Consider the following 27,174-nt stretch of genomic DNA (forward strand, 5'->3'; position numbering starts at 1 on the left):
TATATTAGCTAACTAGTTGAAAATCAATGTATAGTGATTTAGGTCTAGAGCCACCCTCTCTTAAGGTATAAAGTTTCACAACATTTATGAAGGCAGCAATTGCTGTAAGAAATTCACTTTTCTACATCAAGAGGATAATGATTTTGCAAGAGGGTGATCAACTGGCATGTTCATGCGACATGAAATCTACCTCAGGGGACACACACTGAAAATGGCATCTTATGCTTGGAAACAAATAAGCCTCTGTCTGTGCATTGCAAAGGTCTCTTGATTAAAGCTAGAGAATTCCTCCATGTTGCTTTCAGTGTGTACAGCAGAACCCAAAGACCAACATATTATCGATGCTTAGCATTAAAAAGCTTAAGTAATCATTTTAACACAAGTCAATAATGAACTTTTTCTTTTGTAGAACCGTTCTGGGAACGTCTTTCAAGGTTTAATGTATGTTTGGACTTCTTCCAAATTGCATTACTGACCAAAAGGAAAGTCAGGCAAACCGATCAGGGCACCTGAGTAAACAAGGAGTTCATTGACTCCAACCTGTCAAGCAGCCAGCGTTCATTTCATGGTGAGATAGACACCTCTGGGAATATCTTGGGGTACCTGCCTCATTTGCTGCTAGCCCAGGACTTTAAAATAAATAAATAAATAAATAAATAAATTTCATGTACCTCTTCAAATCCTTTGGTTTCAATTTGCATTATGCATGCGGCTACAACAATTAGGGACACAATTGTGACCTAAGAATATACAGTTCATTTGCTTTTATCAGTACAGCTTTCACCTTTGGTAAGACTCAGGATCTGATTTAGATTTGGGAGGGATAAAAGTCCTTCAACAGAATCAAGTACGCAATCTTGTACCACTTTGTAGCACTCCATTCTCTTAGGGTGGCGAGGCCTACTCAAGGGATGTGCTGTAGGACAATATTCCAGCACACAGGTACACAACAAACAACCAAAAAACAAAAAAAAACAACAAAAAAAACAATGTCCAGTAAATGCTTTTACCTATAGAAAGGAAAAGTAATTTACTCTGCACTCACTACTCAATACTATGCATTAATTTACAAATATATACAAGATGGCAGGCAGAAATACCCAGGATGATTCAGTCTTAACAGTTCACACCTCTAGCAAGCTCTGTACCCAAAAATGACAATATCTCATACATATTACCCAGTGGCGGTCGCCACTACGTAAGTTATTTGCTTTCCCATATCTTTGGCGCTGCTTGACGAATCTTCACAAAATTCTCCCCAAAAATTAGACAGTCATGTGAGCTGCTGTCTGGAAAATGTAAGGGTGATCCATCAAAGGGGGAGGGAGGGTGACATTTAGAGTGTTTCTAATGTAAAATCACATAGGAAAAATTGAAAACACAATAGCACAAAAACCACTGGACAGAATTATACCAAATTTGGCAGAAAGGTAGCTCTTGGTCCAGAAAGAGACCTTTTTAGGGGCGAGCGCAAAGCGCTCTGTCCCCTGTAGTAATCTCTCCTTGGGCTTCCAACCACACCCATGTCACGTCAGTCACTTTCATTGGTTTGTGGGCTTGCCTTTTAAAATCCGCTTGCTTTCAGTTGTGTACGGCATGCATACGTTACGCCTTTTCCGGTGTGTAGCCCACCTACACAGTGCCGGTAAACTACTAAAAACATATGAGGCTCGATGTTTTCAGCATGGTTTCCGGACTACTTTATCTGTTTATTTTCCACGCAGCGCGATCGCACTGAGGTTTACATAGAGCAATCGCGCTCGGTTTTTCAGTTTTCAATTTCAGCACGATTGCGCTGTATTTTACATAGCTGCGTGTTTTTTTCTTTTAATTTGTCCAGTTAGGAGTTTACTACGCTAATACCTCTAACACAAACAAATGCGAGACCCGTTGCAGTGAAAATGCTTGTTATTTGGTATAAATCCATTCAGTAGTTTTTCAGAAATTGAAGGATATTCCAAATTTCCCACTGCACACGCCCAAAGGACCGTGCACAGGATGGTGTTGGGCGATTATGGGGTTGGCCGCAGGGCTTGGCTGCAGGCCAGGTCATGCGGGCAACCTTTGCTGCGCATGGGTGAAGACCATGCACGGTGCAAGGTTGGATGCTTATAAAAGGGTTGGCCTTAGGGCCTGGCCATGCACGGCGGTGGTTGGATTTACATAGTAATGAAAATTACTATACATTTTTTTTTTAAAAAGAGATTAGTTAGGAAATAGATTTTTTTTTTTTAAACATAGAAATTCACAAAAAAAAAACTGCTAATTAACCCACAAATTCGGCACTCATGACATCTTTGATAACATCACTGATAATATCAATGTAATACTTGCAGTAAATACTTGACTCAAAACACCGTCATATATATATTTATTTACACACACACACACACACTAGACCGAATATAATGAGGTGTAACTAACAAAAGTCAGGTCTACTGGCTTTGTCAGCATAAGCAAGCAGGTCACCACACTAATGATGTTGCACTTTTTTATCATAACACATTTCTATTTCAGCAAGGATAGCAACATCTTACAAATTACATTATTTAATCCATGTATTGATTCACTGTACTCTAGACTTACAATGCTAAAAGGCCGAACTCTAGGTGGGCTTGGAAACCGTATAAACATCTTATGTGCCCATTATTATAATTCCGTGGAAGACTTACGGGTGCCTTTTCAATTTTAAACCTAGGGATCCAGTGAGGGCTCCTGTATTGTTGGCAGTCCTCAAAAAAACTTGGTAACATGTTGGTGGTGCCACTGCTCACTGGTGCACCACAGAAGCAAAATAAGATTTTTCTCAGCATTCCAGAATCCGGGGGTGCTCTGGGGGCCTGTGGTGATTTCTTTATTCGGGGGTTTTGTGTCATGCAAACAAATGCTTTGCATTTATGCTTACATTTCCCCTTTTGCTCTCCTTTTTATATTTTTAAACTTAAAAGGAGCGCCCACCCCACTCAAAACATTAACAAAAATAAAGGGGATGCCAAGAGCGTTCATATGCTATTTTGTTCCCGGGGTCTTGACCATCCCAGGAAGATTGTAAAATTGGAGAGCTGGACACCACACACACTGGAATCCCACCCAGTCACCTCCACACTCAGGGGAACCAAATGTTTATTTTTCCCCACGGTCCTGTTGGGCTTACTTTAATGATTATGGGTTTATTTTGCTTATGGTGGAAGTGTTGAGCCAATTTTGACCTCAATTCCTCAACAACTCCTCTTCTCTTCTAGGACCTACTTTTCTTCTTTGCTCACCATCCACTGAGGGAACTTTAGCGTCTGTTTTTGCTGCCATTTAGCTCCTAGCCATTAACTTGTCCTCTGTTCAGCACCTAGTGTTCTTCTGAGTCTGCAGTCACCTCCAGTGGAACCTTGCAGCCCTCAAGTCAGAAGACCTTCCCATGCCTTCACTCTTCTGGTCCCGTAGCCTTGACTGGCCACTTGCTGAGTACCTGTGTTGTGGCAGAAGTCAGGGGGTTTCCCTCTGATGAATATTATCCCCTCTGCAGGCCTAGACCTCAGAAGCGGCAGGATATCCCTCCACCTCCAGGGCGCCAGAGTAGGTGAATGTATTTTTTGGGGGGGGAGGGGGGAGGCGTGACACTGGAGAGGTGAACCCACAGAGTCCATTCCAGTCCAAGCAGGGGTTTGGTTTTCTTCAAGGATCTACAAATCCATCCTCTATACCCCCTCCTCTCCCCTATGCAGAAGGTGAAAAACTCCAGAAGGTAAACGCCAATCCCAGTAAAACATCACAACTCCTTTCCAAAAACAATCCTAAACAGCAAGTTTTGATATTCCAGCATGGTGACTTGGGGTATTCTGCTGAGAGACCTATGACATTACACCCTTACCTGCCATAGCTGCAAGGTTCCTTCCCTACAAAATGTCAAAAGGGTGCACCTCCTGTGAGTCGGTACAGAGGACTGACCTCCACTTTCTTTCCCTTGAAAAGATCCTTTCCGAACCAGGAGCAGTATAAAAATGCACTTTGCAAGCAGATTCTGTCCCCAACTTCCAGGAACAGGCCTAATCACTGCCGAAGGGCTCTACTGTGTGAATATGCCTTGAGTGGACCTCGAGGGACGACGCATTTGGTATTAAGGGATGATGTCTAAATGGGAGGTTCATCTGATGAAAAAGGTTCAAGAGCTTCTGTTGTAATTATCCAGTTTTTAACCTTTCCCTCTTCTTCCTTCCTGCCTTCTCCTCCCTCCCATCTGCACGACCCTTGGTTTATCCCGTGCTGGGATCGTGATTGAGAATGTTATGAGGCAGGCAGTTCTATCATGGGTGGCAGAGCTGCGAGGGTTCTTTGAATAATTTCGATCCTGTTTCACTTATAAATCTCGTGGCATCTTAATAGGTTCTTAATAATCCCTGTAATGCACAGAGACGAGGGGCTGAAGCACTGGCACCAATAGAATATTACAAAATGTCCACAGAAGCTCGAGAATTAGGAAAGCATATCACTTTAACATTTGCTTTAAAATCATCCTAATCTGGATCTAAACTAAGTTTTAAATCATCAATGACGACGTAGGTAGGGCAAAGCTCTTTTGTTAATAATCCTGGAGCAGCTCGGCTCCCCTCAGGCTAGGAGATGCATGAAGGGGTGTCTGCTTACAAGCAAAAAGATCCGCTCTGTAAGGTAAGCAACATGGCCAGCAGTGGCAGGGGTCTCTTGGCATTTGAGCCAAGGAATACAGAGGACAGTGAGTGGATCAGAGAAACTGAAAACGAAATGGATCGATTTTTAAAGAGGAATGGGAAAGAGGCAGAGGCAAGACCGAAAGGAAGAGAAAATGAGAAAAGAAACAGTGAGAAAAAGAATAAGTGAAAGAGAAACATAGTGAGAACGAAACAAAGAAAGAAAGACCCTAGAGCAAAAAGAAAGTGGAAGTAAGACTAAGCTACTTAGAGAACGGTTATTCTGGGGAAGGGAATATACATCTCACAACTTTGCTGCGAATTTCTGAATCGTGATCATTAAACACTTTCCTATTACCACAGAATACTGATCAGGAGTTCTGTGTCAGGGCTCGAAAAATCATAAAAATGTTACTAGACCTGCAGGTCAAGTAACTTAAATAATCTATTTGACCTAACTGTAACGTACTTGACCCGTAAACAGGTCTCAAATTGTGTGATCGTAGTCAAATAGTTAACAGAGTAGTCTTTTTCTTCATTTTCACATACGACTGCAGCCCTCAAATATGTGAGCTCAGCGTTTCTGCAGTACAAAAAACCTCTTGTTTCTATTACGTAGACTAGAGTTTGCTGCATCACAAGAATCTAGCCCACAAACCCATGACATCTAGCCCACATAACCTAGGACTTCTTTTAGTTTACTAGCAACATTGCAATTAGGGCAGGAGTGTTTCTCAGTTTGTTTAAACAACTAAATTTTAATAAATATATTACTAAACCATGATGTGGTTACATATTGTCATCTACACACAGTAAATGTGCAAGAAATGTCTAAAAACCTCTCCACTAACTTGCAGCTTTAGTGATAAAACCATAGTGTATTAACAAGCTTGGAAAATTGGGTTTCAGGAAGTATTCTGATTTGTTTTCATCCTATGAAAATATTTTTTCATCACACAAATATAAAAAATGGCTTTCACAACTGCTGAATTTTTTTGTGAAATGTTTGCTCAGTTGACTTAGTCATTTAAATGTTGTGTATTAGGAAAAAACCCACACCCTATAACCTTTTATTTCATATTCTAGGCAGCAGGTCACACAGTTCACCTTACTAAGTCCTGGAACTCTGCAGTCAGAAGGAAAATTAATTGTAAGATAAACTGACTTTTGACCTCGGTCTGTGAACATAGAGCAAATGTGACATAAGAACAAGATTTAAAGGCATCTTTTATTGCCCCTTGACTTTTCAACTGAACAGAACACCTGTCAGTGTCAACTGAGGAGTAAGTATTAAAAATAGCTCACCTGATCAAATAAGACTCCAAATGGGAGTGTGGATTTTTCGAGCCCTGTTCCTTGTTTGAGGATTGTTTAGCGTTTGGCAGCTACTCCCTCGAGATACCAATGGAACAGCGGATCTTTAAGTCATCCGTGAACATATATCCCTTACCTCCCAAACCCTATACAATGTCACTTGTGAAGGCATCAAAGCCCACTGGTGTAAACAAGAAAACAATCATAGTGACTCCCCTGTTTGTAAGCATGAACTAAATGTATCTGCGCACAAGTTGTCCGATATTTCATTAGTCTGCCAAGTCCAAAAACCATAATCTCCACTGTCTTGCATTACCTAAGCTTTTCACACACATGACCATGCATGTTGTAGTCTCCTATTCAAGGTGTTGCACAGTCAAGCGATACTGCCTGGCTGGCCTGTAGTTGCCAGGCTTCACCCTGCTTAACGTGAAGCAGGATCTCATCTTGCCATTCAAAGTCCATAGGCCTCTCACCATCAGCCTCATCCTCCAGTCTTGAATATTTCAGTGTCCACTGTACCCTGTTCAATTCCTGTATCATAGCTTTTCACGCAAATGCCTGATCAGCCACCTCATGTCTACCTCTTTGGCTGGCTCTGGGGAACCTTAGCTCTGCTCCAAATTAATAGAAATGAAATAATACGAAAACGGCTTCTGAAGAGTGTTAAAAGAGACGTGTAGCCATGTAGAGGCAATCCCCAGAATGCAAAGCTTTCTTCAAGTTAGTGCACATCACCTACAAAACACCACAGACAGCAGCAGGTAGGAGGATTATGTGGAGGGGGAAGAAGAACAAGTGTGGACTGTATATCTATTCCCCTTTTCTATGGTTTCCACTCTGTGTAGTAAGCAGGAGAGCATCCTCCTACTTCTCACCTTCCATACATCAAAGCACACTACTCTCATACGGGGGAAGGATGGAAGGTGGTTTCAAGATGGCAGGATGCAAAAGAAGCCTCATTGCAACTGTTTACCAAATTTTAACCCACCCTCTGACCCTCTCCCACTTCGAGTGGGACTAGAGACAGTACGAGGGCAGGAAAAGGCATGGAAGTGGGATAGGAAAAGAAAACCGCACTACATAAACCATAACCACAGATTCACGGAGTGCCATAATATTTATTTCTATTGTTGAGGGAAGGCAAGGGTATTGTAATGGGATCTGGGTCCACATGTGATGGATATTGGAATAACTATATAGGCACCAAGCTTTTTTTGATACTTTCTTTATTGGTATTTGTATTCTAGAGTCTTTCCTCTCTCTTTCTTGGGGTTTCTTGGTTCTCTCCTAGTTAGTTCACCAAGGTGATGTGATGTTTTGCTTCCTCTAGGGCGTTCAGGTGGATGTCGGATCTTCGTCCCTCTGATGGTGGAGTAGGCTCTGGACCTCGTCCCAGTAGAGCTGGACCGGTTCCCCAAAAATAGAAAGAATGGGACAACAGGTAAGTGGAGGTGTTGGGTTTAGGGGTTGTAGATGGTTAGAAGGGTAGTGGGAAGGTAGGGGGTGCAGGGGACTTTATACCTACAGAGGTTTCACCGTCCCATGGATAGTCTCTCTATTGTTTCTCTTTTATTATTATTCTATAGCTGGATGGTTCTCTATACCACCCTGTCCGTGGGTTAGACGTTCTCTCCTTCCTTGAGGCACCTCTCCCCCAGTCCCCCATTCACCCCCACTAGACTTTTCCCACCCTGCAACCCATTCAGGTAGGAGTTTAAACCTGAGGTACGATCGTACCCGAGTATACCACGCCCCTCCTGGGACGTGGCAGCTTCCTCAGTTTTCCCCCGGCGTCTCTCTGGAGCTCCTCAGCGCCTCGCGCAGCTGTTCTCCCAACTCCAGTCTCCACCGGTCTTGGTTGGAGGCTTTCCTCTCTCCTGCTTCTTCGTCTCGTGGTTCTCAAGGGACTTCGGGCGTCCCCCTCTCTCCGGTCCCCGCTCGCAACTCTCCGTCCGGCTTCCCCGCTCGCAACTCTCCTTCCGGCTTCTCCGACACACCAACACGCCGTCCTACGGCTCTTTTAGTTTCACTTCCCGGGAACTCCTCCTCCGACATTTTTGGCAGGATGGCTCGCTCTCAAGTATCCCGGGGGTATGAGCTTATCGGCTCGGGGAAATGATGTGTAACCGTTGTAATAGATGCCCGGTTACATGTCCCCTCCCTTGAATGGGGCTGGTCGAGTCCCAGAGCGGCCGGATAACGGGATAAGTAGTCGGCTTGTCCCATAAGCTCCCCAGGAAGGTGGCACACCTGGAAGGAAAAAGGTTGAAGTTCCATAAACCATCTCAGAATACGGTCGTTGGTATCTTTGTGTCTCGATAGCCATGTAAGAGGAGCGTGGTCAGTATATAGTAAGAAGGGTTGCCCAAGGAGGTAATACTGGAGGCTTTCGATTGCCCACTTGATGGCCAGACACTCACTTTCTATTATAGGGTATCTCTGTTCCCTTGCGAGAAGTTTGCGACTTATGAACACCACGGGGTGGCTTGTGTTCTCATTATCTTTTTCAAAAAGAACCGCACCCAGTCCTACATCTGAGGCATCAGTTTGTAAGTGGAAGGGCCAGTTGAAATCCGGGCAACTCAATACAGGCTGAGTAGTGAGACATCTTTGTAGCGTTCTATAACTAAGGAACTGGGAGAGATTTAAGTTTGCTATTTTTGTAGGCTGTCCTTTCTTTAGGAGATCAGTTAAGGGCGCAGCCAGAGTTGAATAATGGGGTATAAATCTCCTATAGTAACCAACTGGACCCAGAAAAGAACGTACTTCCTTTTTTGTAGTAGGAGCTGTTATGCGAGTAGTGGCTTCTACTTTATTCATCTGTCGTTTAATGATACCCCCTCTGATATATCCTAAATAAGAGATCTCATTGAAGGCTAAGCGACTCTTAGAGGGATTAGCTGTAAGTCCAGCTTGACGTAAGACAGCAAAGATATTATGTAAGTGGCGCAAGTGGTCATCCCAGGTCTCACTATATATAACAATATCGTCCAGCTAGGCAGCTGCGTACCTGGTGTGGGGTTGTAATATAGAATCAATAAGACGCTGGAATGTGGCTGGAACACCATGTAAACCAAAAGGGAGGACATTAAAATGGTAAAGCCCCGAGGAGGTAGAGAAGGCTGTTTTTTCCTTATCTTTTGCTGCTAATGGGATTTCCCAGTATCCCTTTGTCAAATCAAGGGTGGACATATACTTGGCTTTCCCTAGTCTCTCTAGAAGTTAGTCTACCCTGGGAACTGGATACGTGTCAAATTGAGACACCGCATTGACTTGTCGGAAGTCAATACAGAAACATATGGATCCATCCGGTTTGGGAACTAATACCACCGGGGAACACCATGGACTTTTTGAGGGTTCTATAATTCCCATGTCTAACATTTTCTCCATCTCTTCCTCTACCAGGATTTTTCATGCCTCAGGAATACGATAGGGTCGTAATCGTACTATTTTACCCGGTTGGGTTGTAATCTGGTGCTGTACGAAGGTGGTTTTACCCGGCTGTGTAGAAACTACCCGACTATGACAGGCGAGTAGTTGTGTTAACTGGTTTTGCTGCATTGGGTTGAGGTGTGTATTTCTCCGAGGTTCTTCTGGGTTGGAATTTCTATCAGTAGTACACCATCCAATTGCTAACTGACTGTGTTGACCAAATATCCAGTTGCCTGAGGACCTGCTGGTTCTTCCCATTTTTTTTTTTTTAGCAGATTTATGTGGAATATCTGGGTTCTTTTTGGATTATCGGACATTTGGATTGTATAAGTAACCGGGGTGACTGTCCCTATAACCTCATACAGCCCTTGCCATTTGGCCAACAGTTTATTATCTGAGCTTGGTAAGAGTACTAAAACCTTCTCCCCCTTGTTTAAGGTCCACATTTGTGTACTTCTATCATAATACTGTTTGTTTATTCTGAGCTTTTTCTAAATTCTCTCTAACGTCTTCCCATAGAGATTGAAGTCGGGTTTTAGGTCACTAGTATATTCCAAAAGGGATTTCTCTCCTCCTTCCTCCTCCTCTTCCCACCATTCTGCTGCCATGTCTAATAATGTTCGTGGTTGCCGTCCAAACACTAGTTCGAAAGGACTGTCCCGTGGATGCTTGCTCATGGGTCCGGATGGCATACAGTACTAGTGGCAACCTCCTATCCGAGTCCTTTCCTGACTCGGAAACAGATTTGTTTTAAAAGGGTTTTCAAGGTGCGGTTGTATCTTTCTACCAAACCATTGGTTTGGGGATGATAAACCGCGGTCCTGATTTGTTTAATCCCAAGGAGTTGACATATTTGAGCCATTAGATTTGACATGAATAGTGTTCCTTGGTCTGTTAGGCTTCTTTTCCCGAATAGGCTTTCCTAGAGAGATCCTATCATAGCGTTAGCTACACTTTTGGTATTAATACAGGTGAGAGGGATGGCTTTGGGGTAACGAGTGGCGTAGTCCACTACTACTAGTACATATCCATAACCCTTTGAGGAGGGTATGAGAGGTCCTATGATGTCCATCCCTATCCGGGAAAAGGGTACTTCGATAATGGGAAGGGGTTGTAAGGGGACTCTCTTCTTTGGCCCAGGATCAATAAGTTGGCACTTAGGACACTTGACAAAATTTCCTGATCTGGGAGAATATGCCAGGCCAATAAAACCTTCTTAACAGATATTCTTCAGTTTTTTTCCTCTCCCATAGTGGCCCCCTCCGGGTTGACTATGGGCCAGGTGTAATACCTGTTGCCTATAAGGCTCGGGAACAAGTAGTGGTTTCTTTTCCTGATTATCAGTTTTAGTGAATCTATAAAGCAGATTTTTGATTATGGAAAAAGAAGGGCCCTTATCTTCAGGGGTTTGAGGTCGGGCGCTTCTCCAGGCATTAAGGAGGCTAGGATCCTCCCTCTGACACACGCGGAATGGGGGAAAACTATTGAGGGTGTGGCCTTGGGAAATTACCCTGCTAAAGTTCTTGTCCTTCTGTCCATAGAGTCTCTTGGTTTCTCGTTTCTCATTCCTAGTCGGTTTATAACAGATAGCCAGAGGCTGTATTTGTTCGCTGGAAAAAGGGGCATCCTTCCACCAGGAATTAGTGTCTTCCAGGTTCCTCGTACTATCCAAAAGGGTAGCAAAGTCCTTATAATCTGTTCCAATTATGGCTTCCTCTATCAACCGTTCCACTACTCCCATTCTGATTTGTGTTTCCTTCCCCTCCCAAGAAAGTGTGACCAAAGCCATGGGGTAGTCTCGGGGTTTCTCCGTGGATACAACAAACAGAAACGGTAGTTTCCGGAGTAATGGTATAGCTGGCTATCAAGTCAGCTCTGATTACTGACTGCCTACAACCTGAATCAATAAGTGCCAGGGTTGATCGCCCATTGAGTAACAGTTCCTTTTTAGAATGGGTATCTCTTCCACCGGTGTAATAAACCCATCCTCTGGTAATACCTATCTCCATAGGTTCTGGTTTGTCGGTTTTAAGGGGACATACCCGGGCTATGTGCCCCCACTCCCGACAACTATAACATTGGGGTTGTTGTGAAAAGGGTCTCTCCATCACTCTGGGTTTTACAGAGTCTTCGACCGGTCTTCCTCCCAAAGGAGAAACCGGCCCCACGTGCTGTCGAGATGACATAGGGGGTCGCATGATGGAGGGGTGTTTTAAACTCAAGGGAGCGGTGAAAAGCGCACGCCAACTCAATGGTGGTATTTGTATCTGGATTAGGATGTTGTTTGATCCAGTTACGAGTGGTGACGGGTAGAGCTTCTAGATACTGTTCCAGCAATATGACTTCTATGATATCTTCCCGGTTGGTCCCTATGGGTCAGAGCCATTTGAGTCCCAGGTCTTTTACCCTGAAGTAAAAGGCTCTTGGATTCTCAGAAGGCCCCCACTTGGCTTTCCTAAACCGTAGTCTATAATGTTCTGTATCAAACCCTACCCTCTCCAGAATGCTCTTTTTAATATCTTGGTATGGCGTTGTACCTCCCAGGTTCACGGCTTGATAAGCTGCCTGGAGGGTTCCAGTTAATAACGGGGCGATGTACTGACCCCACCGATCTTGGGGCCAGGAGGCTGAAGTGTCGACTCGCTCAAAGTTTGTTAAAAAAAAAAAAAAAAAAAAAAAAAAGGCGTCCGGGTCTTCGCCTTCCTGGTACCGTTGCAACACTGAGCTTGGTACACTAGGATGTACCCGGGTGGCCGCTATAGTGTCTGTCAAAGACTTTAGAGCGTTCTCATGTACCAACTAATTGTTGGCCATGATAGTGGCCTGACTTTTTAGGGCACTTTGAAGGGCTTCTCTTTCAACCTTGGCCTCTTTCTGTTGTTCTTCCCACACGATCTGAAGGTGCCTCTGTCCTTCAGCCAATTGTTGCATCATATCAGCTATGGTGGGAGTGCCTTCCATTGTGTATCTGTCCGTTCTCGGGTGCCTATTCCAATATCCCACTTCTGACACCACTGTAATGGGTTCTGGGTCCACACTTGATGGATATTGGAATAACTATATAGGCACCGAGCTTTTTTTGATACTTTCTTTATTGGTATTTGTATTCCAGAGTCTTTCCTCTCTCTTTCTTGGGGTTTCTTGGTTCTCTACTAGTTAGTTCACCAGGGTGATGTGATGTTTTGCTTCCTCGAGGGTGTTCGGGTGGATGTCGGAACTTCGTCCCTCTGATGGTGGAGTAGGCTCTGGACCTCGTCCCAGTAGAGATGGACCGGTTTCCCCAAGAATAGAAAGAACAGGACAACAGTTAAGTGTAAGTGTTGGGTTTAGGGGTTGTAGATGGTTAGTAGGGTAGTGGGAGGGTAGGGGGTGCAGGGTTGTGCATGGGACTTTATACCTACAATGGTTTCACCTTCCCATGGCTACTCTCTCTATTGTTTCTCTCTTATTATTCTTCTATAGCTGGATGGTTCTCTATACCACCCTGTCCGTGGGTTAGACGTTCTCTCCTTCCTTGAGGCACCTCCCCCAGCCCCCCCTTCAACCCCAATAGACTTTTCCCACCCTGCAACCATTCAGGTAGGAGTTTAAACCTGAGGTACGATCGTACCCGAGTATGCCACGCCCGTCCTGGGACGTGGCAGCTTCCTCCGTTTTCCCCCGGCGTCTCTGGAGCTCCTCGACGACTCGCGCAGCTGTTCTCCCAACTCCAGTCTCCAGTCTCCACCTGTCTTGGTTGGAGGCTTTCCTCTCTCCTGCTTCTTCGTCTTGCGGTTCTCCGGGGACTTTGGGCATCCCCCTCTCTCCGGTCCCCACTCGCAACTCTGTCCGGCTTCCCCGCTCGCAACTCTCCTTCCGGCTTCTCCGACACACCAACACGCCGTCCTACGTCTCTTTTAGTTTCACTTCCCGGGAACTCCTCCTCCGACGTCATTTCTGGCAGGATGGCTCGCTCTCGAGTACCCCGGGGGTATGAGCTTATCGGCTCGGGGAAATGATGTGTAACCGTGGCAATAGACGCCCGGTTACAGGGATCATGACGAGAAGGTAATAAATGGCATATTATACCCTGCGCATCTGTCTATAGGTTAAGGCTGTGGTATAAAGATCAACATTTCATGGAAAATACGAGAGGCCCCCTCACATTGATCTTTGCATAAGTTATAGGTTGACTCTATATATATATATATATATATACATATACACACACACACACACACACACACACACACACGCACACACACAAACCCTATCTAGAACTTAATTTGCATCCCTTTGGGAGCTTGAGAACACGGAGGGTGTATTGGCTCCAATTAAATTTAGAGCTTGTTTTGATGATCCTAATCTTCAACAGGAGCAATGGAATAAGGTCTCGAAGCATATACTGAAGCCGTTGATGGAGACATTTTAACTGGTAAACGGTGGTTTAAAAAAAGCTATTTTCTTCAGGATGCAAAGAGGTGTAAAATTTTAAAGCACCTATTTCCACTTTCACTGGATGATGGTCGAGAGGATGGAGACCTAGATGGATACCAAACTGCTACTGAACAACTGAACTTGAGCTTTACCAAACAGGGGAATTAAATTGTGGCCAGCACAAATTATTGGGCAGAGAGCATTACAGGGGGAGTCAATTTCAGCATTTGTTTCTACTTTAAGACACTAGGTCCTACATGTAATTATATGCCATTTTATAACAAGAGATCAAGTAGCACATCAGCCATCTAATCTTAAATGCCAAGTGAATCTTTTGTATAAAAAAAACAAAAAAAAAGAACTTTGGATAGAACTAAAATTATTAAAAGAAAAAGCAACAGGGAAGAAAAGGTTACCAAGACAATAGTGTCATGACTGTGCAAAGGAACCTAGGGCCAGACTATACCAAGTGTCCTAAAAGTGATGGATGGAATGCTTGACTTAATCTCAGCCACTGGTAATTATTCGGGCCCCAGACATGGACCCCATGCACACGGTCACTGGAACCAAACTGTATCCGGCTGATGAACCGACTACTAGAGCGAACCAGTCCTGGGTTGTTTTTGTTTTGTAAAAAAGAAACAATGCCACTTTACAATAAGATAATCCTCTTCTTTTGAGAGCAGCACCCAGAAACAAAAGACAATATGAGTGCAAAGTGAGAAAAGAAGACTTGGCAAAAAAACAAAAAAAAATTAACTATAAAAAATAAATAATTGCGATTTTGTTTGTCCTCCTGTGCATGTTTTTCAAGTCAAACACCATCTGTCTGCAGGGCCCTAAAAGTTAAATAGAACAAAGTGGTACCCCAAGCACATCTGGAGCAGCAGATAGGCTATGATTACACTGAATCAATCAGTGCTTGGTCCCTGCTCCACGGAGAGGAATGGAAACTATGTTCGGCCTGCAGTGACTGTGACAGTGCAGAGGCTGTAAAGAAGAGTGCCACGCAAGCTGGCAAATGGTAAGCAACAGGTAGGATCCAAGACCTCCTAAGTATACAATGCTTCGTAAGCGTGACGCATGTGCAAGCACATGCTCAAATGGCTTGACCATAAAAATGAAAGGGTCATCGGATTCAGGTGCCTGAACAAGTAAATCATGTATGCTGTGCCTTTTTGTGGCGGTTAACTTGTTGCCAATATCATACTTATGGTTATAGGCTAGTTCAACACCACTATAGAATTCAAGGGTATGCAAATTCCTGCTAAAATGTATGCCACTGAGGGAGGTTCTTGTTTACTTGGATGACCTCAAAGAGCTTAAAGAAAATACACCCTCATCACCCTAGAAAATGTTTTCTTTGGACTAAGAAGCGCATTCCAGAGATTTTTGTCAGTGCATGACTGTTTCAGCTTGGTCATTAGTGAAGCAAAACAGACATGCAGTGGGGCTTGTTGCATGTCAAGAGAGCTCTTTCTGTTTAGTTAAATAGAACTTAGTCTTTTCATAAGACTGATTGCTTCTTTTGGTTCATCTTCTAAGTGGGATATGTCTTCTTACTTGTCCGTTAGTAAGTGGATAAAGCAATTGATTACGCGGACTTATTCATTGTCTAATACTTCTCCTCCTAATGGTATTCAAGGTAGATCCACCAAGGGGTGGCTACCACACGGGCAGAGTTGAAAGGCGTTTCAATTGTGGAGATATGTAAGGCAGCCACTTGGGCGCTAATACGTTTGTAAAACATTTCAGTTTGTAGAATGTTTTATGTGAAGATACCAACTTTGATTTGGGGGGGGTCCTCAGTCTGATTTCATTAGCTCCTCCTTTTCTGAATAAAATCACTATGGTGTGCCACACTGATTTGGCTGAGCTCTCTGTTCTGTGCTTATTTTGGGTCTTTATCCTTCATACGAAAGCTGGGAGCATGGGTTGGGTATACTTCAATCAAATGTGATGAATACTGAGCGGAATGTCTCATTACTTTCTGGTAATCTCCAATACTCCTGGTCCAGTTGTCCCATTCATCACACCCCTCCAGAATTGCCAGCCTTCATATTTAGGCCTGGTAGTTCAGACAAAGTACTGCTTATGTAGTCCCCAGTAGGAGGGAGAGGAGCAGTATTACAGGTATTCTTCTGTTCTTTTTTTTTTTTTTTTTAAACTAGCAGCAGAGGTGGTTCATCTCAATTGTGATGATTGGGACGAGGACAACATGATCAGGAGTAATAACGATTACCAGTAATCAAATCATCCGTATGGTTGTCATCTGCAGTCGTGATCTGCAAAGCAAACAGCAACTTTGTGCAGATCTGAAGGCATGGTAGGTACACGAGAAACAGGTGGCCAGATTTAGTGAGATACATGAAGTTGTACTACAATTTCTAATTCAGATTTCCCCCAAAAAAATAAGCAAGCAATATAAACGAGCATTTTCAATGCAACGGGTCTCGCATTTGTTAGAGTTAGAGCTATTAGCGTTGAAAGCAAAAAAAAATTTTTTAAAAACACAGCACGCTCGCGCTATATAAAATGCAGCGCGATCGCGCTGCGTGGAAAATAAACAGGTAAAGTAGTCCGGACTCCAGGCTGAAAACATCGAGCCTCGTATGTTTTTGGTACTTTACCGGTGCTGTGTAGGTGGGCTAAACACCGGAAAAGGCATGACGTATGCATGCCTTTCACAAACGAAAGCAAGCGGATTTTAAAAGGCAAGCCCACAAACCAATGTAAGTGACTGACGTGGCATGGGCGTGGTTTCAAGCCCAAAGAGAGATTACAGAATGGATGGAGCACATGGTCCCATATTGCAATCTCGATGACTTGTGACAAACCACTCAGCCTCCTGTTTTACGATGTCACAAGAAACCCTTGTTATATCGGCTACTCATTATTTATTTTATTACATGTTTGTTACTTAGCACCATTGTGGAGCACGAGGTGGACCTGGTCACACAGTCCACGTTGGTTATAAATATCACATTACACCCCCGTATCTGCATGTAAGGTTTATGACGTACTGTTTCGTGTGTGCTTATTTTTAAAGAAAACCAGGATGCAAAGTTTAAACTTTGTACATCACAATGAAGAGGCCTTGTGACATTAAGTGTTGTTTCCCGGTGTACAGTCAGTGTAAACATATAACCCGTGAGGCAGTGAACACTCAAGCACGTTCTGCTCTACTCTGGTAATGCGATGGAATTTGAACTTTGTGCTCCAGTAATGACTGAAAGAATGCTCATTAGCACATTTGCTCTAAATAACGAGTATCGAGGCCACCTTTATTTTCACTGGCAGAGCGTACTGTTGTAATTAATGAGAGCCGACTATTATGCTGACAACGGTTTCTCCACAGACTCCGAAAAGACAAACTCCCACCTGCACTAATTTACCCTGAGCACGTGCCTGCGTCATCGCCCGAGAAGTGCGGAAGTGGGACGTGCACGAGACTAGGTTTATGAATGCGTAAAGGGTTCGGCTGCATGACTGAGGAGCTGGAGTTACACTGAAGAAGAAATGGTAATTGCGGAATACGTTTTTATGGCAATGTATTTTTATTTTTGTTGAAACGTCTAATGCCGAGGAACTCATTGGATAGAGTGCTCTCTTCAGTTGGAACACACCTAATATTAGGTCGGTGGATGGTAGCACGTTTTGCACTGTCGATTGGCTTCAAACCCTTTAGTGGTTTAGAACACAGTTTTCATGCACATTTAAATTCCACAGGTGGAATTCCAGAGACTGCATAATTTGTAAAGTGGTATTTTGTGTGTTTGAAAACATGTCTGGCACTGCTTAGCGTGTTACATGGTGGAGTTGAAAGTAATTGATAGTTTTCTCCCATGGCCTTTCCTATGAATAGAAAGCATTTTTCCCCACTTCACGTGCAGGCATTTTTTTTCTACCTTCTGTTCAACTCTCCACAGGTGGTAAATTCCGCACTGTGCTTGGCATTTAACTGAAGCATGGGTGGGCTGCAATGCTTGGCCTTAGACCAGACCCGGTGCACAACCCTCCACAGAAGGCTAATCCCCTTAGCACAGAGATTTTAGTCATGAGCAGTCAAGCCATGCGTTCAATGTGCAGCCAATCTCTACTGCACAGTGACTTTGACTGTGCACATCAGGGTCCCCGTGCAAGACTCCATGGCACCATAAAGTGTCGACATCTACTGTGCACCGACGAAGGTGGCAGGGACTCGAGTGAGACCAGGACCTGCACTAACCCACAACATGTGGCCAGCATCAAAATATAGAGCAACTACCGACCCATCGCTCACTTACCTTGGCTCAGCAAGATCATTAATGGCAACCACATCATGCAGGTCCTCTAGTCTGACTTCATATCACGCTACATAGATTGCCACCTTACACAGTTAGACAATACTGATGACCAGAGGAAGAGGACTCCTGCGTCCTGCTACTGCAGGACCTCTCAGCTGCCTTTGATACAGCTGACCAACTAAACCATCAACTTCCAAATTTAATGTTTACATTTCTGTGACAAAGGTTTTTATTCACTCTATGTACATCGTTTAAAAAAAAAATGTATTGCGTATACCCCACCACAGGCATCAACACCCACTACACATGGGCATTTGGCTGTGAATAACAGGAGTGGGCTGCAACGCTTGGCCATTGACCCACCTTATAAACCCTTTGCGGGAGGCCAACCCTATTTTCACAAACTTCAGCCATGTGCCGCAGGGGCTGGTTGCCATAGTCAGGCTGTGTGTTCAACCTGCAGCCAACCCCCACTGAACTAGGCCTTTGGCCATGCACAGCAAGACCCCCATCGCACCACGGGCAGCCAACTCCTACTGTGCACAACTGAAGGCAGCAGGGACTGGACTGCAGCCAAGACCTGCACCCAACGCCCATTGTGGTGGTCCTCACTAAATAGTTATTTTTCCTCTTTAACAGGATTTTCAAATTCTCTGGTGGATTTGCAAATCTCACAATATTAAAATTAAATTGTTGGAAATAATTAAATATTTAAAGTGAAAGGAGCATCTCTTGGGTACACCCCACAGTGGCCTAGAGGTTAGAGTGGGTCTAACCCCGCTCACTTGTACCTCTTTTCGTTAATTTTCCCCCAAACATGGTGCACAGTACATTGTATTGTGTAACAGTGCTTGCAACAGAAATGTATTATTGCCTCACCCGCCTATGGATCTGCTCAAACTTCGACATAACCAATAATAAGCTAAACGTTTGGCAAATTTTGTGGCTTCATCATCACTGCCAGATTTACGACCAGGTAAACATTTCTTTTAACCTCCCTTGAGATGTCCCCCCTCGATGGGCCAGCATGTAATTAAAGAATTCAAGAGTAAGCCAATCATGCCAAGACGCTGACACATTTCATGAAGTTTCATCAGAAGGTGCCAAAGTTATCAGTAACTCAAACTCTACTGAATCTGAACAAAATCTGTGCTGTCTGCATTTCGTTTGACTTGCTATTTGCCTGCCACATCTGATACAGATTCCAACAGTGCTACAGTTGTAAGCGACTGAAAGGTATATTGCCCCCCCCCCCTCTCTTTAACTTTGACCCTCCCACATCCCCTTCCAAACTATCCTTCCCCCTCCGCCCCTAACCGCAAATCGGATTGGCACAAAACCTCACACATCAATCAAAAACTAAACTTTCCAAGACACTAAAATTTTGTGCCAATTCATCATACAGTGTCAATGTTATTCACAAACAAAGCTATTTTGTCATCTCCTTTCAGTTCAACCCACATCTCCCCTTAAGGGATCTGCACAAACTTACAGAATACTATAACAAGGTTAAAAAAAGTTCTAAGCTAATGCCAAATTTTACTCGGATCCATCAAAAGGTGCCAAATCTATTAGACAATTACAATTATTTTTGAACCCCAGTTTTAACTTTGCCCCCAAGCCCACATTGGAGCTTCACAAAATCTAATATACCTGCTGTGGGTATCACTTGCTAGCTACTTGCCACAATTGACACAAACTGATCAAACAGCACCAAAGGCCAGGGACGCCAAATTTTCTGCAAAAGAGCTGCTTATGTTCAATGAAAATCATCCCGATCTATTATTAATAGCTTTGTAATCGTGACTAGGTAAGACAGTCTTCCATTTGTGGCCACCCCATGTAAGATTACCAGGAGTGGTCACCTTAGTGCATCAGGCAACTCTGCCAGCAGTAAAGTTGAAAAAAGTAATATCAATTCAGAATGCCCTTCCCATGTTTAGTACTTATATTATGCAATCCCCCTGGCACAATCGCAATAATATGTCTGGCCAATGCCACACCATTTAATAGTTTTAAATACATTTAGGAAACTCAATTTCGTTTTTTCAAAAACATCAATTTAGGAGTTCTGAAAATACAAACATTTTCATCTTGAATACACTTTCAATTTTGTTATACATATATCAATTCAGCCAAGCAAAAGCTTCAAACCCTGCAAGCGGAAGAGCTACTTGCAGGCAGGTGGAGAGCTACCAGCAGCTCACAAGCCTACTCGTAAGGGAAGTCCGATATAAGCAAATAAACATTTTTAGCATCATCTCCTTTAACTATGCCTTCCACTTTATAAACTGGCACAAAACGTCACACTCCAATAGAAAACGAATCCCTGCGGGCTTCTGCAAAATTTTGCGCTAAATCATCAAATGTACTACCAAATGACACTTTTCTGATCCCTACTCTGTCTTATTACTGGGCAGCAATTTATGGATATGCCCAAATTTTAAAACAGTGGTCCAAATGTGTGCGGTCTGTCAAATTTCAGGCACATACGTGAGAATGTTAAGGAAATTAACAAATGGCTTACAACTGTCAAGGCTAAACTAGAATGAGTGCATTTCAGTTTTTTTGGGGTTAAACACTTGCTATGGTCTTATTCAAACACATAACTATAACATAATTTTAAGCTTTGGTTTCTTTCAGCGAATTTCTTTATTTTTTTTAAATCATATTATATTATAAACTGGATTAACCCTTCACATGCCACCGACCTTTGCTGCGCATGGCCAAAGTCCTGATCATTAATTTTAAAGGAATGCTTTTTTCCCTTGTGTGTCAGCATATGTGGTATGTCGGCCACTGGCCGACGCCCGCACTACCTCCCTGGTGCGGGTCACGACCAGTGGCCGACACCAGGGAGGGTGTTAATAAATCCTCGGGTGCCTTGCACCCGAGGATTTTTTATTTTTTTAAAAACTTTTCCCGGGAGACACGGAAGCTTCCGTGTCTCCCCCCCACCCCTCACCCGCCCCTTTGTGACATCAGCGCGCCGCGAGGTAGTTCTCCATTGGAGGGCCAGACACAAGATTGACAAGTTGGGACACAAATAAGAAGCAGGCAAACAAGATTGACAGGAAACCAAACCAATGGGCGGCTTAGAGTGCCTACATGCTTTTGGCAAGTCCATACTATGTCTCACAAGAGACAGCAGGTGTGCTGTATCATAGGGAAGACCTAAGAATTGGGACAGCTATCACAAATGCAAAAGGCCTCCAGGCACCTTGAGGAGAACAATCTGGTAAAAAAGGACAATTGGACAATTTACATAAAAGTGTCCAGAACAAAGTAAATTTATATGAGCCGAATGTGTGTGCCCTAAGTAGTGGAAGAGGGGTACAGTTAACAGTATAAGAAACATTTGTGTCTGATAAAGTGTGCACTACAACAATTTTTGCAGTGTCTTGTTAGTACAAGTAGCTAGAGGGAAGACTGCACAACTTAATGATTCCAAAGTTACTGATCTTGTAACAAACATGTTCTGCGCTGGCTCTACTAACATTTCAAAGACACCTCGCATCACCCTAGGACAATATGACACTTCATATACCGTCTAAAAACATCAAAACCTTAGCTCTCCTGATTCTTCCTCAAATCTTCAAATCTTCTCCAAGAATACATTTACGCATTGACAAAGGGTGACAGGACACATCTTCCTTTTTACCTTCACTCACATGTAGAATCAAGTGACATACTTATATAGATAGCACACAGCAAAAGTTAATGTATATCAATAGCGGTTATCCAAGAGATCCAGCCCTTCTGAGACCAAACCCACATGCACACCTTACCTTGCGATATCCTTCCACAACCAGGGCATTGGATGAAGTCCAAAGAAAGTCTCTCATACCAACTTCCTGTAGCCCCACAGCTCCTCATCTCCCTAAAAAAACAAACAAAGCAGTAGCATGAAATTAGAATAACTAGACCAATCTCATTAATTAGGGAGGAAGCAATAAGAAATTAACTTGGGTTACCAGAGATACATTTCCTGCTCTTGGGTGCACCTGTGAATATGGATTCCATCCCTACAGGATGGTATATTATTGTTTCCTCCTTCTGTTAAGGACAACGAAAATTGAAACACTGGCTCAAAATATTATAAGCCGGTGTGACTGCATGTGAGGACGCAGGGGTCTGATCTACAATTCTCACTCACAAACTAGTGATATGAAGCTTGCACACTGTCTACGTTGCAATACATAAAGATCCAACCTATTTATAAAAGGTGGCACTGCAAACGGTCTATTCGCAGGGGACATGGGTGTTCACCAAACAACCTGCTGAATGAAAACAGTGAAATGCATAGGTTTATAAAGAAGTGATGCAATATCAACTGGACACTTGTTAAGATGGTTGTTTCACTTAAGAATGACATTAGCCTTTAATTCCATTAAATTCCATGTAAACCTTTTTTTAATTCTTTATTTTTAGCATGAATAATGTCTTACATTTGACAATCACTGTAGCACATAGTTCACTCATTTACCTTTTCCCACAAGTCTAATGAATCGTCAGAGTTCCAAATCACATTCAACCAATAACACAGCAGCAGCTCCTGTCCCTTCTAAGCTACCTGTGCAAAGGTTGATAAGTCACCATCATTCATACCTAAATTGTAAAAGAAACTTTCTTACTGTGGGTACCAGTGTGAAAGGGTTAGGTGTACAGTTATCCCAAGGACAGGATGGCAGGGAAGTGAAAACCCCATCCACATCTCGTGCCCTGAATTATGCAGAACAAAAAGTGCTCTAATGTGGAGAATAAGGCATTGTCTTGTATGTGGGCTTCAAATCATTTCAGCTCCATCAGTGCACTTCAGTTCTACCCCGGCAAGGTAACTTTCTTTCCTATACTGGGACCCCGCTCACTTACAGTTCCATTACAGCAGCACAATTCTAATATTCAGTCCCATTGTCAATCCAATACTGGACCCAATAGAGCAAAATACAGCTCAGCCGGTGCACCTCAAGTCTAACATCCAACTCCACTGTTGATGGGACCCACCACAGCTCGATTCCAGCAAATCGAACATTTCAGTGGACATTTCTTCTCAGTACTAAGGCTCACGCACACATCCTTCAGGACTCCTCGCCTCTGTGGTTCAGAGGCAATGCTACTCCCATACTGGGCCCCACTCGCAGCTTCACCAGGGCACTTCAAGGCTAACACTCGGCAACACTGTCACGCCAACATTAGGTTCCACTCATAGCTACATTAACATACCTCACTTCTGACCTTGTGTGCCTGTTACTATTCCAGTACTACAGCCCACATACAACTCTGTCAGCGCACCTCAACCCTAATCCGCAGCGCCCCATTATTACAATAGCAGGAATTACACAGCGCTCTGTTTCTCATTCCACCCCACTGCCTTTTTGTTATTCCAACGCTGGGCCGGGCCATAGCTCTGTCTATACCCCCAATCCTGATCTGAAGCCCCCTCAATATTCCTGTATTGGGGTTCACATTCAACTCTGCTAATGCACCCCCTGCTGTTCTGCAGTGCCCCCTGCTGTACCACACTCTGACTTCTGTTTGAGGACATGGGGGAGCCATCCAAATCTATTTTTAGCTGCCATCCTTATTTGGGAGGGTCTGTTTCACCTTTATCAGTCCGTTCTTTCCTTTACTTTGTTTACTCTCAATGTTTTCTTCCTCCCCTACTTCTCTTTCCAGCTCTTAAAATCCACACATTAACAGTTTCGCTCTGTCTTTCAACTGTTTATTTCTACTCTGCTCCTTTAAAAAAAGAAAAAAAAAAAAATTATATATCTATCTTATTTTATTTTCCTCTTCCTACCTCCACTTTCAAACTCGCAAAAACGTGGTTATTCCTTTCCTTGTTTCGTTCCGGTCATTTTTCTTCATTAGGTGTTCATTCTTTCACTTTTCTCTTCCCTTCATTCTTTCTTATTTGCTCTTTCCTTTGACTCAGTATGCGTCCTTTCCCCAAAAATTTTTTAGATCTTTCTTCCTTTCTCTGGTGTTTTTCTTATCTTTATTTGTCAATTCACATTTTACTGTAAATCCCTCTTTTTCCCGTCTGTATTTTGAAGCCACAAGTTACTTGTCAGGACCCGAAGTGTTAAAGTGGTTTTCCCATTCTGGGTCTGTGGGAAATGGGTCAGTATATACAAGCCGTGGTTCTTTCGCTGTTTGTTTCTCTCACCATCTCTTTTCTTCCTCTAATGTTCATTTTTCCTCTTTCTTTTCACACTTCTTTAATAATTTTTTCCTCTATCTTTCGTTCGCTACCTTCCTTCCCTTTTTCCTTTCGTCTCACGTTTGCTCTATTTCTTCTTAGTTGTGTTTTAATTTTCGCGTTCTTTATTTCCCTTCTTTCTATTTCTTAACAACCCCTTCTCCCTTTTATCCGTTGTATTCCTCCTGCTTCTCTTTTTCTGCCCCATCTGCTTTCTCTCCTGCAGCCTAATTATCAATGGATCAACAGGTGCAGTGGCACTGGGGCCCAAAGACCAATGGACCTCACTCAACTCTAATTACTGCTGCATTTTCCTACCAAAATTGCAGTCAACCATTTTCCTTTCTTACACAAGGGCCCATGACACTGTTACAATGCCACTTATACTCTCCATCTTTACTCTCAACTACCTCTTATTTGTGTTCTGGTGTTTTGAGCATTACACTCTAATACCAACAGTTTATTTCTGATACAGGTTTATATGATAATTGTATACGTCTTAAGAGGAAGAAGGTAAAAATAAGAGTGTTTTAGTTAAATGCTAGGCCACTGGAATTATATGGCAGAAAAGGACATTTTGAGGCAGGGTTGACCAATTTATGTGGCAAGAAAAGTCCAGTTATGAATTTACAATACCGATAGCTGTAACTCAAGAAAATGTGAGACCTATTGCATTGTAAATGCTTGCATCTATTTGGTACGCGGTATACTAGGTGTGTGGCAGAGAGGTCATATGGCGCTAGTCTAATTGCCTAAAAGATCAGCGAACACCTCTCCAAAAATAAGCGGATGTTTGGATAACAAAACTACAATTTTAGGGTGGGGCATTTAGTCGGATGGGAGACGTAGTAGCAGATAAAGTTTTCAGAATGAAGGATGAGAGAATGTTTTGTTCCAGTAGTATAGTCGATAATGCTATATCCAGTTAAAAATGGTTGGATGCAGAGCAGGGATGAAAAGATGGCAGCAATGAAGGATTGGCCTGGTGAAGGTACAAATGAAATGTTAAGTATAAGTTGTTTGAAAACACAAGAATGTGGTAGTAGATCATACTTCTCAAATACCCTTCATACGAACAACAAATAGATGCGAGAGGGACAAGTTTCAGTCATCTGAAATATACAGAATGACTGAGGGCATGGTAAAGAGGTATGGCATTTACCTAAAGTGCTAGGAGGTTGAAAACAGTGAATGCACCTTGGGGTCCGTTACCAGTTCCTAAAAAGGTGTGAAACAATGGCTGTTGCTATTCGGAAGTCACTGGAGAGTCTTAATGGATATGTTTGGCATGCAGTGGTTATGGTTCCCCAAGTTCAACCATGTTGAGTTTTGTTTTGAAAGTAGCTATGTTTGAGGGGATAGGAGTACTGGAAAAGGTTATCTTTGAGAAAATTTGATTTTTTTTTTTTTAAAACAGAAAAGAAGTGTACAGTTGTGGAAAGGAAATGACAGATATCAGGTATGGTGTAATACCGACACACTGCACTCTAGCTCAAGCCAAAAGTGAACAAACTGGTGGAAAGGGTTAATAGGACAGTTGTGGATACAATGCAGTGGACAAAAAACAATGATCAAGGTGTACGGACTTAGAAAAGCGGCTGTGGGAATATAGTACTGCAAACCATAGTGCAACAGTGTGAGCTGTGATTAGGATGATAAGAAGGACATCTGTGACCACAAAAGTGTGCCAGGTGTGGATGGGGCACGAAGGTGACTGTGTGAGAAGTGTGAGGTTGGCAAGAATCACGTGAGGAGTGAGGAGTGTATTTAAGTTGTTAGTTGGTGAATAGGTGTGCATGAAAAACGCTTTTTGCTCTTTAGAATGGTTTCATGGTTGTTTTGTTTTTTAGCTAATGTGTGTTGCTATATTCATGCTTTAGCGATCAGTGAGGAGAAGTAAATACATGTTGTGATCTCCATATGCTTTGGACAAATTAATTATCCACGTTGTGATATTTCGAATATTTCTGCATTATACTACTTACATTTCATGTAGAATCAGAATGTGTAGGTTCTCTGGCAGTTCATTTGTGCCCCAGCTCTCTTTAGTTCCCATCAAACCATCTCACCGGGTGCATATGCCAACTCTGAGTTGTCCATTCCAAAATCTTTATTGTCTTCCTTTTTGGCCATTCAGTCACAGATTTACTGTATTCCGCGCCGAGTTTTCTGCCATTGTCTCTGGCAAGTGCATCAAATAATGGACACCGTCATGTTGTGAAGGATTCAGGTTATCCAGCCAGAAAACAGGCCAAATTCATCACTCCTCGACCAGCACGCCCGACAGTTCGTATGATGCCGTTGCATTGAGATTCAGTGTATTTTTTTTAGTAAACATGTTTGTGTGTGTCACAGGCAAACAAATCCTGTTTTGTATCATCTCATAATAGAGCTTTGTTCCTGAAGTGGAATAGATTTGGGTACAGTTCTGCAAAAAGCTGTGCAGCGATGTGCTTTTTGCAGGGAGAGATTTTCCCCTGGCTCTGCGATGTTCTATTTCCTCAGTCTTTTCATACTAGTAGAACGAACATTTATTGTACTGCCTGTGCCATGTAAATCCCCAAACGTAATTCTGCGGGTCTTTTCCATCCGTAGGAGCATCATATGTTCTCTCCTTGGGGTGAATTTGCCCCGACACTCACTGCTCGGTAAAGTGGCAACCATCTTGAACTATGTCATTAGTACATAATCTGTAGGACGATGGACTGAGCAGAAACGATTCCTTCCGAAATGATGCTTTTGTATTGGTAAAATGTCAACCTAACTATAGCGTCCCTGTAAACTGTTTTCTTCAGGGAATTTCTATATATATATATATATATATATATATATATATAATTATATATATATATATATATAT

At 43.0% G+C, this 27,174-nt stretch overlaps 1 protein-coding gene across 1 annotated transcript in view; it reads right to left on the reverse strand.

Moving 5' to 3' along the window:
* TESK2 (testis associated actin remodelling kinase 2) overlaps positions 1 to 27,174 on the reverse strand; it is a 456,655-nt gene that overhangs the window by 407,460 nt on the left and 22,021 nt on the right. Inside the window, exon 2 of the mRNA XM_069232834.1 lies at positions 21,901 to 21,992. The gene's annotated coding sequence lies outside the window, so the exon portion shown is untranslated. The remainder of the gene's footprint in view (positions 1 to 21,900; positions 21,993 to 27,174) is intronic.

This window comes from Pleurodeles waltl, chromosome 4_2 (assembly GCF_031143425.1).
Source record: "Pleurodeles waltl isolate 20211129_DDA chromosome 4_2, aPleWal1.hap1.20221129, whole genome shotgun sequence".
Taxonomy (NCBI): Eukaryota; Metazoa; Chordata; class Amphibia; order Caudata; family Salamandridae; genus Pleurodeles; species Pleurodeles waltl.